The 13762-nt window shown below is 37.1% G+C and overlaps 1 protein-coding gene across 4 annotated transcripts in view; it reads left to right on the top strand.

The window, feature by feature from the left end:
• The first annotated feature begins 92 nt into the window (after positions 1 to 92).
• The window catches only part of LOC121368173 (synapsin-like), a 127055-nt gene continuing 113385 nt past the window's right edge, over positions 93 to 13762 (top strand). For all 4 annotated transcript variants that reach the window (XM_041492793.1, XM_041492795.1, XM_041492791.1 and 1 more), the window contains exons 1-2: positions 93 to 202; positions 13487 to 13723. The gene's annotated coding sequence lies outside the window, so the exon portion shown is untranslated. The remainder of the gene's footprint in view (positions 203 to 13486; positions 13724 to 13762) is intronic.

Below are 13762 nucleotides of genomic sequence, written 5' to 3'. Positions count from 1 at the left end.
CTCGGCCTCTCCAATTTGGAGTCTAATTTGTATGTCACGTGACTTAGTTTTAACAAAAGCCTGACCATAGACTTACGTCATAGCGGTGGGGGGCTAATTTAAAAGTTTCATACCATCTCCATTTTAACATCTTTTACACAGGCAGGTCCAACGGGGTGTGTGGCATGTGGATCCTAAATGTATTCAAGTGCCTCTTTTTCTGGTTTGTTTGTTTTTGTGGATTGGCATTTTGCATTAGTTGGTCCATGTGCCCCTTTTCACTCAGCCCACCAATTTAGACACCCTCCCTACCCCTGTAACGGGGGGTGGGGGGTGGGACGTAGCCCAGTGGTAAATCACTAGATGATGCACGGTCGGTTTAGGATCGATCCCCGTCGGTGGGTCCATTGGGCTATTTCACGTTCCAGCCACTACTCCACAACTGGTGTAACGAAGGCCGTGGTATGCACTATCCTATCTGTGGGAATGTGCATATAAAAGATCCCTTGCTGCTCATCGAAGAGTAGCCCATGATGTAGCGATAGCGGGTTTCCTCTCTATATCTGTGTAGTCCTTAACCATATGTCTTACGCCATTTAACTAAATAAAATGTGTTAAGTGTGTTGTTAAATAGAACATTTCCTTCCTTCCCCCGTAACATTCCCTAATGCTAGACCATACACACACCAAAATATTGCATAACGCCTGGAGACACACACACACACACACACACACACACACACACACACACACACATTCAAAACAAGTCTTGCAATGGGTGTAATATAATGCACCAGTACTGTTTTGCCATTTGGGAAGAGGTCGATAGGCTACTACGCATTTCAACTCAACTTGTTTGTATATGCCTAGCTATAACTACCTACATTAAATATTGTTGCCGTGACAGAGCATTTATGAAAAAAACAAAACAAAAAGATTTTAGTAATACTGTTTAAAGTTTGTTTTGTTTAACAACACCACTAGAGCACATTGATTTATTAATTATCAGCTATTGGATGTCAAACATTTGGTCATTTTGACATATAGTCTTAGAGAGGAAACCTGCTACATTATTTTGTTTGTAACAAGGGATCTTTTATATGCACCATTTCACAGACAGGATAGCACATACACCGCCTTTGATATACCATTCGTGGTGCAGTGGCCGGAACGAGAAGTAGCTCAATGGGCCCACCGACAGGGATCCATTCAAGCGAGCGCTTTACCACTGGGCTACGTTCCGCCCCCATTTTAGTAATAAATCTTTTTTAAAGTGTGTTACATAACGCTGTTAAATACACCCACCTACCCCCCTGTAACACTATATAACATTTGTACCTACACCCACCCACATACACCATTGAGCGTTAGTTTTCATTAAATTTTTCATTGGACATCAAATTACATTCTGTTCTGATATACTGCATAATTTGTCCAATGTATCCCCATTATAGGGGATGGATCGGACATTTTGAAAATTTATAAAACTATGTTATATCTTGATCAGTATTAAACACAGTGGCTTAGCAGCACATCTGTATATAGCAGGGACGCCAAGCTTTACCACAATAACATTTTGATCTCCATATATACTACTGCTCAAGTTTTATGAAGGGTTCGGTAAAAACTGTTCGAACCATCCCCGCTCTCCCTTACGTAATATTTGAATAACCCTGTAGATATTTGGACAGTTTAGTCTGTTATAGTTGCTTTCAGCCCAAATCCACCCCAACACACAATTTATAAAACAACTAAAAGAACACCATAGGTATACAGGCTCCCATTTTTCTAGGGGATTTTTGCCGGAATTAAACGAAAATGCCCGAATCTGGATAACAACCTTTATTTATATAGGCCTAAGCATTATTACCAAAAAGCTATATATGGTTACAAACGAATCACTATAAATTTTCCCATGGACAACAACTAATTTTAAGGGTAGAATGATAAAAATACATGGTAAAAGGGTCTAAGGTTAGCACATTTTACCTGAATGTCTCTACCATTTTTGCCCGAATTTGAGGATTTCCTCCAGCACTAGGGGGGCATTTACCCCCCTGCCCCCTGTCTCGTATGCTTATGAAGAACATCGCTAAACTTATAGTTCGTCCCACAGGGAATGCCTTTTTTCATACTATGAAATTTACTACAAGTTATTTATTTATGAGCCAATTGTTTTGTAACTTGCACACAAAAATAGTTGTGTTTTTGTTTTGTTATATCCAATACACTTTTACTTTTCTTCTTACATTAAACCAAACTGAAATTATTAAAAAAAACACTTTTGTAGAAGGATGGGGAGGACTATAGACATGAATTATGTCAATCATCAACTATTTCCCGATAAAATTCTCAACATACATGCATAATTTTAATAGTCAAAAGTATCATGGGTTTTTTTGTGAACATGTTTTACCAAGTCTGTATATTAGATGCCATATTTGATACCATTTCTCTACTTATATCTCAATCTAATTATCAACTTGCTACAATACTGTACTGTGGCAAGAGGATTTATGAACTCATTAAATTGTTTTAACTTTTTGGCGGCCATTTTCAATGATAAAAAATATGGTGGCCATACAATATACTTGGCGACTTATATTACATAGCTGTATATTTAAACTACATTTAAACAGTCACAGCTAACCAGTGGAAGGAAATATATTATATACAAAAGAATATGAAAGAAAAAAAGAAAAGAAATAGTGATGCAAGAGATTACGCAGACAGTACTTCACGTGCAGTCAAACTCGTTATCACATTTACAAATAATCCACATGATAATTTAAATTATACTTTATTAATCAAAATAATGAGTTTGTTTGATATATATTTGAACACAAGTAAATATTTCTTTATTATTAGCATCGTTTAATGTGTTTCAACTATATAACAGTAATTGTAAATCTATTGCTTGAAAATGCTGTAAGCTAGGAATAACAGTTGTTTTAAAATACATCTTACAAGCAAAAAACAAGTTGGATATGTCTTTAAACAATGAGTTAAAAGATTAATTGTATCTAATGAAATGTAGAATTCTATTTCTTACATTTCCTCAAAAAAACAGGTTTAAAATAAATTAAACAACTTTTTCAACTAAATCTATTTACAGTGTTTGAGCTTGCAGTTAAGTTACTGGCACCACAAAGAAATCAATTTCAAGTTAAAGGTCACAAAGCAATCAATTTGAAGGCTTTCAGGAGTCTTCTTTTTTTTTCATTGGATGGTATGGCAATGGTGACTATATCATCACCTAGGAGCAGCCAGTCATACATTTTTAAATTGTAATCACACATATATGTGTTAACAGTATGTGTTATACAAAAATAACGAATGATGTTCTTACCGACGAGTATACCGGTATGTGAGAAATGATTATTCACCATAAAAAATGGTTAAGGAACACAGATAGAATTAGAAAGGAAACCTGTTACTGCCACTCCATTGTCTATTCTTTTCGATTAATTAGTAGCAAGAGATTTTTTATATTCACCATCCTACAGACAGAATAGTACATACCATGGCCTTTGTTACACCAGTTGTGGAGCACTGGCTGGAATGAAAAGTAGCCCAATGGGCCCACTGATTTGGATCGATTCTAGACTGACAGCTTATCACTTGGCTACGTCATTCTCCTTGTGCAGTGAACTTACAAATTTAATATATTTTTATGCCAAATTACACAATTTTATTGGTCACAAACATTACAATGGCAGCTAACCACTGGGTTAGCTAGGATTTTAATTGGGGGAGACTCATATTGGGTGGGGTCAACAACATTGGCAATGAATCATGTTATGGGGCAACAGGAAAATATGGCCCCCAAACACACACACGCATGCATGCACACGAACACACACACACACACACACACACACACACACACACACACACACACACACACACACACACACACACACACACACACACACACACACACACCAGCTATGCCAGGCTAGTACAGCTAACTGAAAACAATCCCTTTAACTTGCATTTTGTGATCACATACACCCAGGAAGATTGTGGCCGGGCCGAGAGTTCCGTGAGATGGTTGTATAAGAAATTGGACGCAGTCTTTATTAACCAAATCAAGTACGCTCGGCATTAGTGCATGCCTTATTGAACAGAACAGCAGCAGAGTTTCTTATTTTAACAGGCAAGCGAGAGGAAATCGATGTGTTAACAACCATTGTGACTCGTCACTTTCACACAGCAGGGAAGTGGGATGTTCTTCTGTTGTAGAGAAATCGCTTGAGGTGTGTTCAGTCACACGATCGATCACCCTTGGTGGTTAGACCAATTTGGTTGGGGGGTTTTCTGTTCCAACTTTACTCCACTTCTGCTTTATATATTGGGTGGCCCCCCAAAGAAACAATAACCCTACTGTATATGGAATTGTATTAAAATAAAGTAGGTGGACTATAACTTTGATATTTCACACCCATTACTATATGGAAATTTGCTACCTTCAGTGAAAACTTTAGGCCCATAGGTCATATATTGATAAAATAGCAACAGATTTAAAATTGTTTAGTAAAACAAATGTGAAAGTTCATTGCACTTGTTGGCTGGCATCACATTTTTTTTTACTTGCAATTTTAAATCTGTTGCTATTTTATTAATATTTCACCTATGGGGTCTAGGAATGATAAATATCTTTTGTTATGTAGAAGCTCTAAAATTAACATGGATAAGAACATTTTAAAAAGTGGAATTCAAATGGAAGGATCTCTTAATACACTCTAACCCAAGACTTGAATATATCTCATCCTTTGGCAATGAATTTCCACATTTAATTGCAAAGAGTATTAATAATTATTTTTGGAAAGACTGTTAAAGCATATGGTACTTTTTCAGCAGCTTATAAAGTAACCTCCACAAAAGAATTCCTGTCGGAACCTCTATTATACAACACTAATATAAAAATTGGGAGGAAAGACTTTCTTTAAAAAATCATGGTTTGATAAGGGTATTTTGCAAATCTGTGATTTCAAACGGCTCTACCAGGTGGAGATATCATTTGTAGAATTTTATGGTATACTTGCAGTTATTAAGAAATATCTAAGGAATATAGATATAGGGATTGTAGAATCTAACATTTCAGATAATGACATGATTAGTATAAAAAATGAATGGTGTTTTGAGAGGTTCTAAGGTGTATTATTGTATTCTGGATGTAACGGATGTGGTTAACAGGTCCCATAACAGATGGAATGATATTTTAGCAATGAATCTAAAATGGGAGAAAATTCATATTAAAGTATTTAGTATTACTCGGGATACAAAATTGAGATGGTTTCAATTTAGACTAATAAACCAAATTCTTACCACAAATAGCTTTTTACACTTACTCCATATAAAGGACAACAACCTCTGTACATTTTGTGGTAAGGAAAAGGAAACTCTTATCCACTTGTTTTGGAAATGCTCAGTATATATAGTACAAAGTTTCTGGACTTCTTTTTGGGATTGGTTAACCGCATCTTGTACTCACATAAACAATATGACTGAGCTTAGAACTTGTTCTGTTTGGTGTTAAAGAAACTATAAGGACGGACACAGTTTTTGATTTGCTGTTACTTTATTCAAAATACTTTATATATAGACAAAGAACACTAAATAACAAACTAAATATAAACCATTTGTTGAAGGAGTTAAAGGAAGGGACAATTAAGGAAATTGGCCTGGTATGCATATTCAACGATATATAATGCACATTATTGCTTAATATCAACAAATATAATCATATAGTTAATTAATAAAATGGTTAAATGTGACGGCTATTATATATAAGGGGCGCAGCCATTTTGTACTATCTCAGTGAGTACGCCCTCTGGCGAGCTGGTGGTTACGTAATACTTAACGCGTAATGTCAGGAATGAGCTTTAGAGAATGACAATCTACCTGGTTTTTGCAGGATGATAAATAGTCCTACATTGCAATGTTCTGTAATAATACACATCCCAGTAAGCCAGCAATAAGTATATTCAGCACTATATATATTATTTTTCAATACAAAATAAAATACCATTGTCAAAGTGGCTACACAACAAGTCGAAATAATTAACAATGTTTTGTCCATGCATTAACCTACGTACTGAAATGATATATGGAATGTTTTCTTAGTTAATTGGTCTATGCTGTTAGTTGCTTCTACCTGTGATTCCTGATTGGCAGGTGTGTATTTGATTGGTAACCAGACGAGCCAATTAATTGACGCGGTCTAGACACAAAAATACATACCGGTATTGTGGAATATTACCTGTCGCCCCTAAAATGGTAATGGACATGGTTTATTACTGTAAATAGTTCTGTAAAACTATTGATTAAGTAGACTTTTCTATCTAAAACCTCAGAACTGACCAATTACGTAGTCCCAAAGAAAAGAAAATTATCACTTGGGTATCGTGGGTTGTCGTTTTTGCTCCAACGTAGCATATCAATAGGCCTAATAGTGTACATTTTTCCTTTGGATTATTTAACAGAGAAAAATACTATAACCCCATTTTGTTCCGTTAATGCAACTTGGAATATATTTAGTTAAATAGTTTATTATATTGTTACATCATTTATGCTGTTTTACAAGTCAGGTTGATCAAAGAGAAGCGCCTTATCGAAAATTACTGCTTTTGTTTACACTGTACATACAGGAGATGGTCATGAGCTGACGTCACTTCGCCCCAAGCTATCCCATCGGACGTCACAAAAACGAAACAAAATGGCTGCCCCCAGTTAGCAGGAATAATCATGTTTTTTTTATTAACTCTTAAATTACGCGTTTTTCATTTGCTAAAGTGTCAGTATGTGTTGGTGGTCCGGGTATGCATTTTTCCAATACATAAGGCTCTTGTTTGAGTTGACTCTACCTTTAAGACTAAGATATATAATAGAAAGGGAAATTTCCTTCAGTGACAGCAGATATCGTAAATCTAATACCAGCTGGGCTAACTATCATTATCTTTTCCGTGAAAACAGCTAGCAAATTAGCTTGTATTCCAATTTTTGACGGCTCAAAACCCCCCCTCCCCCCAACCCCCCCCACCCAACTTTTATATGTATATTTTTCAACTTTTTCAATAACTGTACAGTTGCCATATATTACATGTACAGATATAGCCTTGGATGTCGTGTGAATGTGTGAGTGAAAGTTGAGTTAAAAAACACTTTAAAAAATCACAGATTTTTTTTTAATGTTAAAATCAATTCCTGGGTTAGGTTGACCACCTGTCCTTGTTTCCCCTGGATTAGGGTAGGCACAGTGTAACAGAGAATCTGTGAATAATAAAAAAAAATAATAATAAAAAAGTATATATATTTGACCTGTTGGCTTAAAATTTTCACTGAAGTTGGCAAATATCCATATAGTAATGGATTTGAATTACAGTCCTCATATATTTTAAATAATTCCATATTTGGTAGGGTTATAGGTTTGTGGGAGGGGGCTACCTGATATATCAAGGGTTATATGGTATGTGCTATTTTATCAAAAAGTAGATAAATAATAAGATCACTTGCTGCTACTTGCAGGGATGTGAGAGCTATGCGGAAACACGGAAATGCGCTTTTCCATTTCGTCTTCAAAAAAGCAAAAACATGATGTTCAATACTGTTGACCTCATAAGGTTATTTGCATGTTTCACGGTTTCAAGTTTATGATGTGTGCTTTTTGTTATAAGTTATAACCAGTTTAGATTTGTTAGCATTGAATGCAATTTTTGGCAGTTCCAGGGGAAGCAAACAACAATTTTCCTTCAGGAGCCCTTGAGTGGCCCCTCGACCCCGGCCGCAGTAAGCTTTTTGGTTCCAGCCCCTCTCACACCCCTGTAATTGTTAAAAGTAGCATACATGTATGTGCTAAGTGGCACCAGTTGGCACCAGTTTGCTCTAGGTAGGGCTATTTCTCGCTCCAGCCAGTGTACCACGGCTCGTATATCAAAGGCTGTGGTATGGACTACCCTGTCTGTGGGATGGTGCTTATAAAAGAACCCTCACTGCTACATGTAACTGAAAAGAGTAGCCCATGAAGTGGTGACAGGGAGTTTCCTCTCTCAATATCTGTGTGGTCCGTAACCATATGTCTGATGCCATATAACCGTAAATAAAATGTGTTGAGTGTGTCGTTAAATAAAACATTTATTTTTTTCTTTGCTCTGAATCGGGAGTTTCAGTCATATTTTAGACCCCTAATACTTGGGGAATTAGCACATTTATTTTGTTATATTTTGTCTGGTTAAGATAAACTGAATTTGACTAGACACTGATAACCAGTTTCAACCCTGATACACTACTAGCATAGGTGCTGGAATAATAATAACAACAATATATGCATTTAAAATTTGTTGTTTGAAATAATTGTTAAACAGACTTTGTTAAAAACTCATGTTGAATATGTAGACATATACTGGTATGTACAATTCATACATAGCATATAGAAGATTTGGTAGATGCATACAAGACAGTCACATTATATCCTCACAGGACAGTATGTAGTCCAGTGGTAAAGTGTTCACTTGATGTACAGTCAGTGTGAGATCGATCCCCGTCGGTGGGCCCATTCGGTTATTTCTCATTCCAGCCAGTGCATCACAATTGGTATATCAAAGGCCATGGTATGTGTGGGATGGTGCATATAAGAGATCCCTTGCTACTAATGGAAAAGAGTAGCCCATGAATAGGCAAAAGCTGGTTTTCTCTCTTAGTATCTGTGTGGTCCTAAACCATATGGTGCATATAAAAGATCCCTTGCTGCTAATGGAAAAATGTAGTGGGTTTCCTCTCTAAGACTATATGTAAAAAATACCAAAAATGTTTGACATTAAATAGCCGATGATCAATAATGTTTGATATTAAATAGCCGATGATCAATAAGTCAGTGTGCTCTAGTGGTGTCGTTAAACACAACAAACATTTATTTGTATATCCTCACCTTCATAACATTGGAATGCGAGGACAGCTATATGCAGGACACCCTCATAGCATTGGAATGCGAGGACAGCTATATGCAGGACGCCCTCATAGCATTGGAATGCGAGGACAGCTATATGCAGGACACCCTCATAGCATTGGAATGCGAGGACAGCTATATGCAGGACACCCTCATAGCATTGGAATGCGAGGACAGCTATATGCAGGACACCCTCATAGCATTGGAATGCGAGGACAGCTATATGCAGGACACCCTCATAGCATTGGAATGCGAGGACAGCTATATGCAGGACACCCTCATAGCACTGGAATGCGAGGACAGCTATATGCAGGACACCCTCATAGCACTGGAATGCGAGGACAGCTATATGCAGGACACCCTCATAGCACTGGAATGCGAGGACAGCTATATGCAGGACACCCTCATAGCATTGGAATGCGAGGACAGCTATATGCAGGACACCCTCATAGCATTGGAATGCGAGGACAGCTATATGCAGGACACCCTCATAACATTGGAATGTGAGGACAGCTATATGCAGGACTGATTTAAACCAATACATTTAAATCACATATAGGTGGAAGGGGCAGGATTTACCTCTGTAGGTTGAACGATCGCCTGAGGTGCTTGTGTCGTAGGATCGAATCACCTCGGTGGATCCATTCAACTGATTGGGATTTTCCTCATTCCAACCAGCGCACCACAACTGGTCAAAGGTATGTGGTTTCCTGTCTGTACATATAAAAGATCCCTTGCTGCTAATGGTAAAATGTAGTGGGTATCTTCTGATAACTACGTGTCAGAATTATTGAATGTTTGACATCCAATAGCCAATGATTAATCAATGTGCTCTAGTTGTGTCATTAAAAAACTAATTGACTATTGGATGTCAAACATTTGGTAATTTTTACATAGTCTTAGAGAGGAAACAATTTTTCCATTAGTAGCAAGGAATCTTTTAAGAACCAACTTATTGTTCTGGTAAAGAATTTGTTTGATCAGGGTTACAATGTCCAAGGACTCCTAAAAGCCTTTGAATTTTTTAAAGGTCCACATTTATCAAAAACATAATTCACTATTGTTTGGTATCTATGTATACCTTTTACAATATATATGGAAAGGACCATCATGATGGGGTAGGATCTGCAGTCACCACTTCATCCCTGGGGATTGCGACAATTATTTAAGGTGGTCAGTAAATATGTCACCTATTTTTTTTAAACATATCTGTTCCAAGCCTGTATTCCCACCAGCACATGTTCTATGATTGCACATGATACAGCAAACAAGAAACCACAACGAGCACGAGCTAAACTAGAGCTCAAAAGGGTGAGGGGGGAGGAGGTGGGAGGGTACCAGAGCAGGGGCGACAGTGTAAAATATAATGGTACGGCTCAAGGTTGCCAGACTCTTTCTTTCAAATTCAATTGAGAAGGACATTTTCACAGATACAACAAATATAACTCACAAAAGTGCCTCTTTAAAAAGTGTTATGGCCATGCACCGTCCCTGCATTGGCATAGGGAGGGGGCCCACAGGAACACGCCCCCACCCCCACCCCTATCAAACAATTTTTTTTAAACTATTAAATTTTATAAAAGCATACATACACATGTATATACAGAGTGTGGGTTGTCCCCCCCCCCCCCCCCCCCCAATCCCAATATAAAATCCTGCCTACGCCAGTGGAGGGTACCAAGCCTTGAACGATAAAATATATGGGGCTTGTATTTCATAATTAAATACAAACTTTTTGTGCATGCGTGCATATGTGTGTGTGTGTATATATATATATATATATATATATATATATATATATATATATATATATATATATATATATATATATATATATATTTATATATATATACATACACAAACGAACACACACACACAGTTTGTATATGTATACACACACACACACACACATAGTGGACTATCTAAACTGGCATTATGTGTAAACTGGCACAGTTTTAAAGTCCCATTCAACTACTGTTAATTTATTAGGAAAAAACCCTCTGTCGATGGACACTGGATGCCTTTTATTCCGGACTTCGGATGCAATTTCAAGAACACTGGCGTGCGATCAGACCTCTACGGTCTGCCAGTGGTCACCTTCTAAACAATGACGGATGCCTTCTATTCCGGACTTCGGATGCAATTTCAAGAACAAAAGAACGGTTCATGTAGTAATTAGCTCTGTCTACACTGGCGCGCGATCAGACCTCTACTGTCTGCCAGTGGTCACCTTCTAAACAATGACGGCATGTCCCCAGCAATTAGGACACCACAGAAAGTGTTATGAAATAACCGTGCCTCTCTGAAAGTTTAATAAACAATGAACAACACCTGTAGTACCGTGTGTAGGTAGCAAGATAAATCATATTATTGTTTGTATGTGTTCATATCTGCATTGCATCATACCAATCTGTCAAAAACAATAAATTCAGATCCCTATTTTATGTGATATTAATCAATAAAATAATGTTATTTATTCTGCTTGTTGTTTTAAATGCATTCTGATCTGAACACATATTTTTATTACAGTCAAATGTTAAAGACATATTGTCACAGACCACTGACCTATTTAATGGTCTAACAATGTATTACCTGAACAAAAATAATTTGATTTGTTCCTAAATGTACTTTTTTCAACCATATTCATAATCACCATACTCCATTTATTAAGGATATTTTGTAAATATTATTGAATTATGACAATGGTCCATAATTAAAAAACTCAAATTGTGGAGAGGGTTGACATAGATTTCATTCCATTATGGTTCAGTTAAGGTGATGTGATAGCTACATTTGGTTTCCAACAATTAATGTAATTTTTATTTATTATCCATTTTTAGAGAAATAAGGTCCTTAAAGGGACATTCCTGAGTTTGCTGCATTATAAGATGTTTCTGACTAATAAAATATTTTATATTATATTAAATATAATTTCTTGTTTAGAATATCAGTGTCTGTACATTGAGTGTGTTTCTGGTCATGTTAATATTTGTAAGGAGCCCAAACTGGATTCTGTTTTCAAATAATTTCGCACGTACGAAAAAATTATATTTTAGGAAATAAAATGAAATTTAACCTAGTAAAAATATTAGAACGATCAGAAACACGTTTAATATACAGCCACTAATATTTTATGCAGAAAAATATATTTGATATGTAATTACAATCGTTAAAAGGGCTCTGTTACTCGATAACACTTTAAAAGTTGCAGCAAACTCAGGAATGTCCCTTTAAATCCGTGACAGCATTCCTTTAATATCCTACTTTCAAAAGTTGGCACTGAACTTGTGTCCTGCTTCTCACAGGTAGGTAGGTAATCGAGGTACCATGGCCTTAGAGTAGATGTACAAATGTGATAAGACCAAAATGTCCAAACTAGCATCCGTTAAGAATCAGCTATTTTTCGAAAAATCATTCTCTGCTGTCGGCATGTTGACCTACTAACAGAACACCGGATGCTACGTCACAGGTCTGATGTGGGTCAAACCGACTGAGCAGTGGGGTTTTTTCCCCAAGCGTTTGACAAAACGTCACTTTATTAATAACTAGGATGGTATTTTTGTTTTTTATTTTTAATACTGTAATGTTTATGTATTTGTTTTATATACTGTGCCATAAAGGTGGACCTTTAAGGTAAACAGAGGCTATTTCATGATATGATGCATCACTGACCAAAATGATGTCTGATGCAATACCCTATTTTGAACTCTTACATGCATTTTCATCTCTTTTTGGGTGAAAATCCTGTGCATTTCAACTATGAACATAATGGTTGTAGGCTGTGCTCATGACGGATACCACTGGTAGGGCAGGATATGCTCATCTTTCGCGAACACCTGATACCATCACTGTTTTTACAATTACAGTGATTCATGAGTGCATGCCATCACAACTTTATATTCCATTGAGCTATTCTTGGGGTGGCAGACCTCCTACAGACAGTGCAGGAGGGACAAAACATCCAGTTACATATATATATATATATCTGTGTGTGTGTGTGTGTGAAGTGGCAGTCCTCCTAAGGACGAGCACCTGATAGTGGATCATGGAAGCAATCATGACTTGGCCTTGTGCAGAGATATAATATTGATATCAGAATATGGTTTTGTTGTTCAGGAATATATGCACCATCCCACAGACAGGATAGCTCATACCACTGCCTTTGATATATCAAGTCGCAGTGCACTGGCTAGAACAAAAGAAATAGCCCAATGGGCCCACTGATGGGAATCGATCCTAGACCGACTGCACATCTGGTGAGCACTTTACTACTGGTCTATGTTCCACCCCCTTGATGAAATGAAGTCTTTGCCATCGGTACATGCACAATATATCACAATCATGAACGTTTACTCATTGAGCCCTGCATGCACACACTAGTGACATTTGTGGTTGTGGACCAGCAAACACCCTCCCCTAGGGTCCTTCCTTACAATCATCCCACCCATTGAGGCGCTAGTAATTTAGAGAGATGTATAAAATCACATGGTACAAGCCGGTTGATGAAGTCCCTATTGATTGGCTGCCATCACTTGATTTTTACAGATGTTCTATTTTCAGCACAGCTACTTCCAGATCAATGCCTGTATTGGCACCAACCCATCCACCCTCTTTGGAATCAGTGGATCAGCCCATATTGATAAAATTACTGAATGTGGAATACTGTCCAAAATGCCTTGGCTGTCTTCACAGTTTTCACACAGTTGATTGTTCATGGTGCCACAAAAATCAATGATTGGTGTGGGATTGTAAGTAGGGCCATGGTACTGGACTGCTTTGGATATCTGTAATTTCAAGGTCAGTACATATGTTCTACAATAGAATTTCTATTAACAA

Source organism: Gigantopelta aegis, chromosome 3, assembly GCF_016097555.1.
Source record: "Gigantopelta aegis isolate Gae_Host chromosome 3, Gae_host_genome, whole genome shotgun sequence".
NCBI classification, from domain to species: domain Eukaryota; kingdom Metazoa; phylum Mollusca; class Gastropoda; order Neomphalida; family Peltospiridae; genus Gigantopelta; species Gigantopelta aegis.
This window is presented reverse-complemented; position numbering and strand designations above follow the sequence as displayed.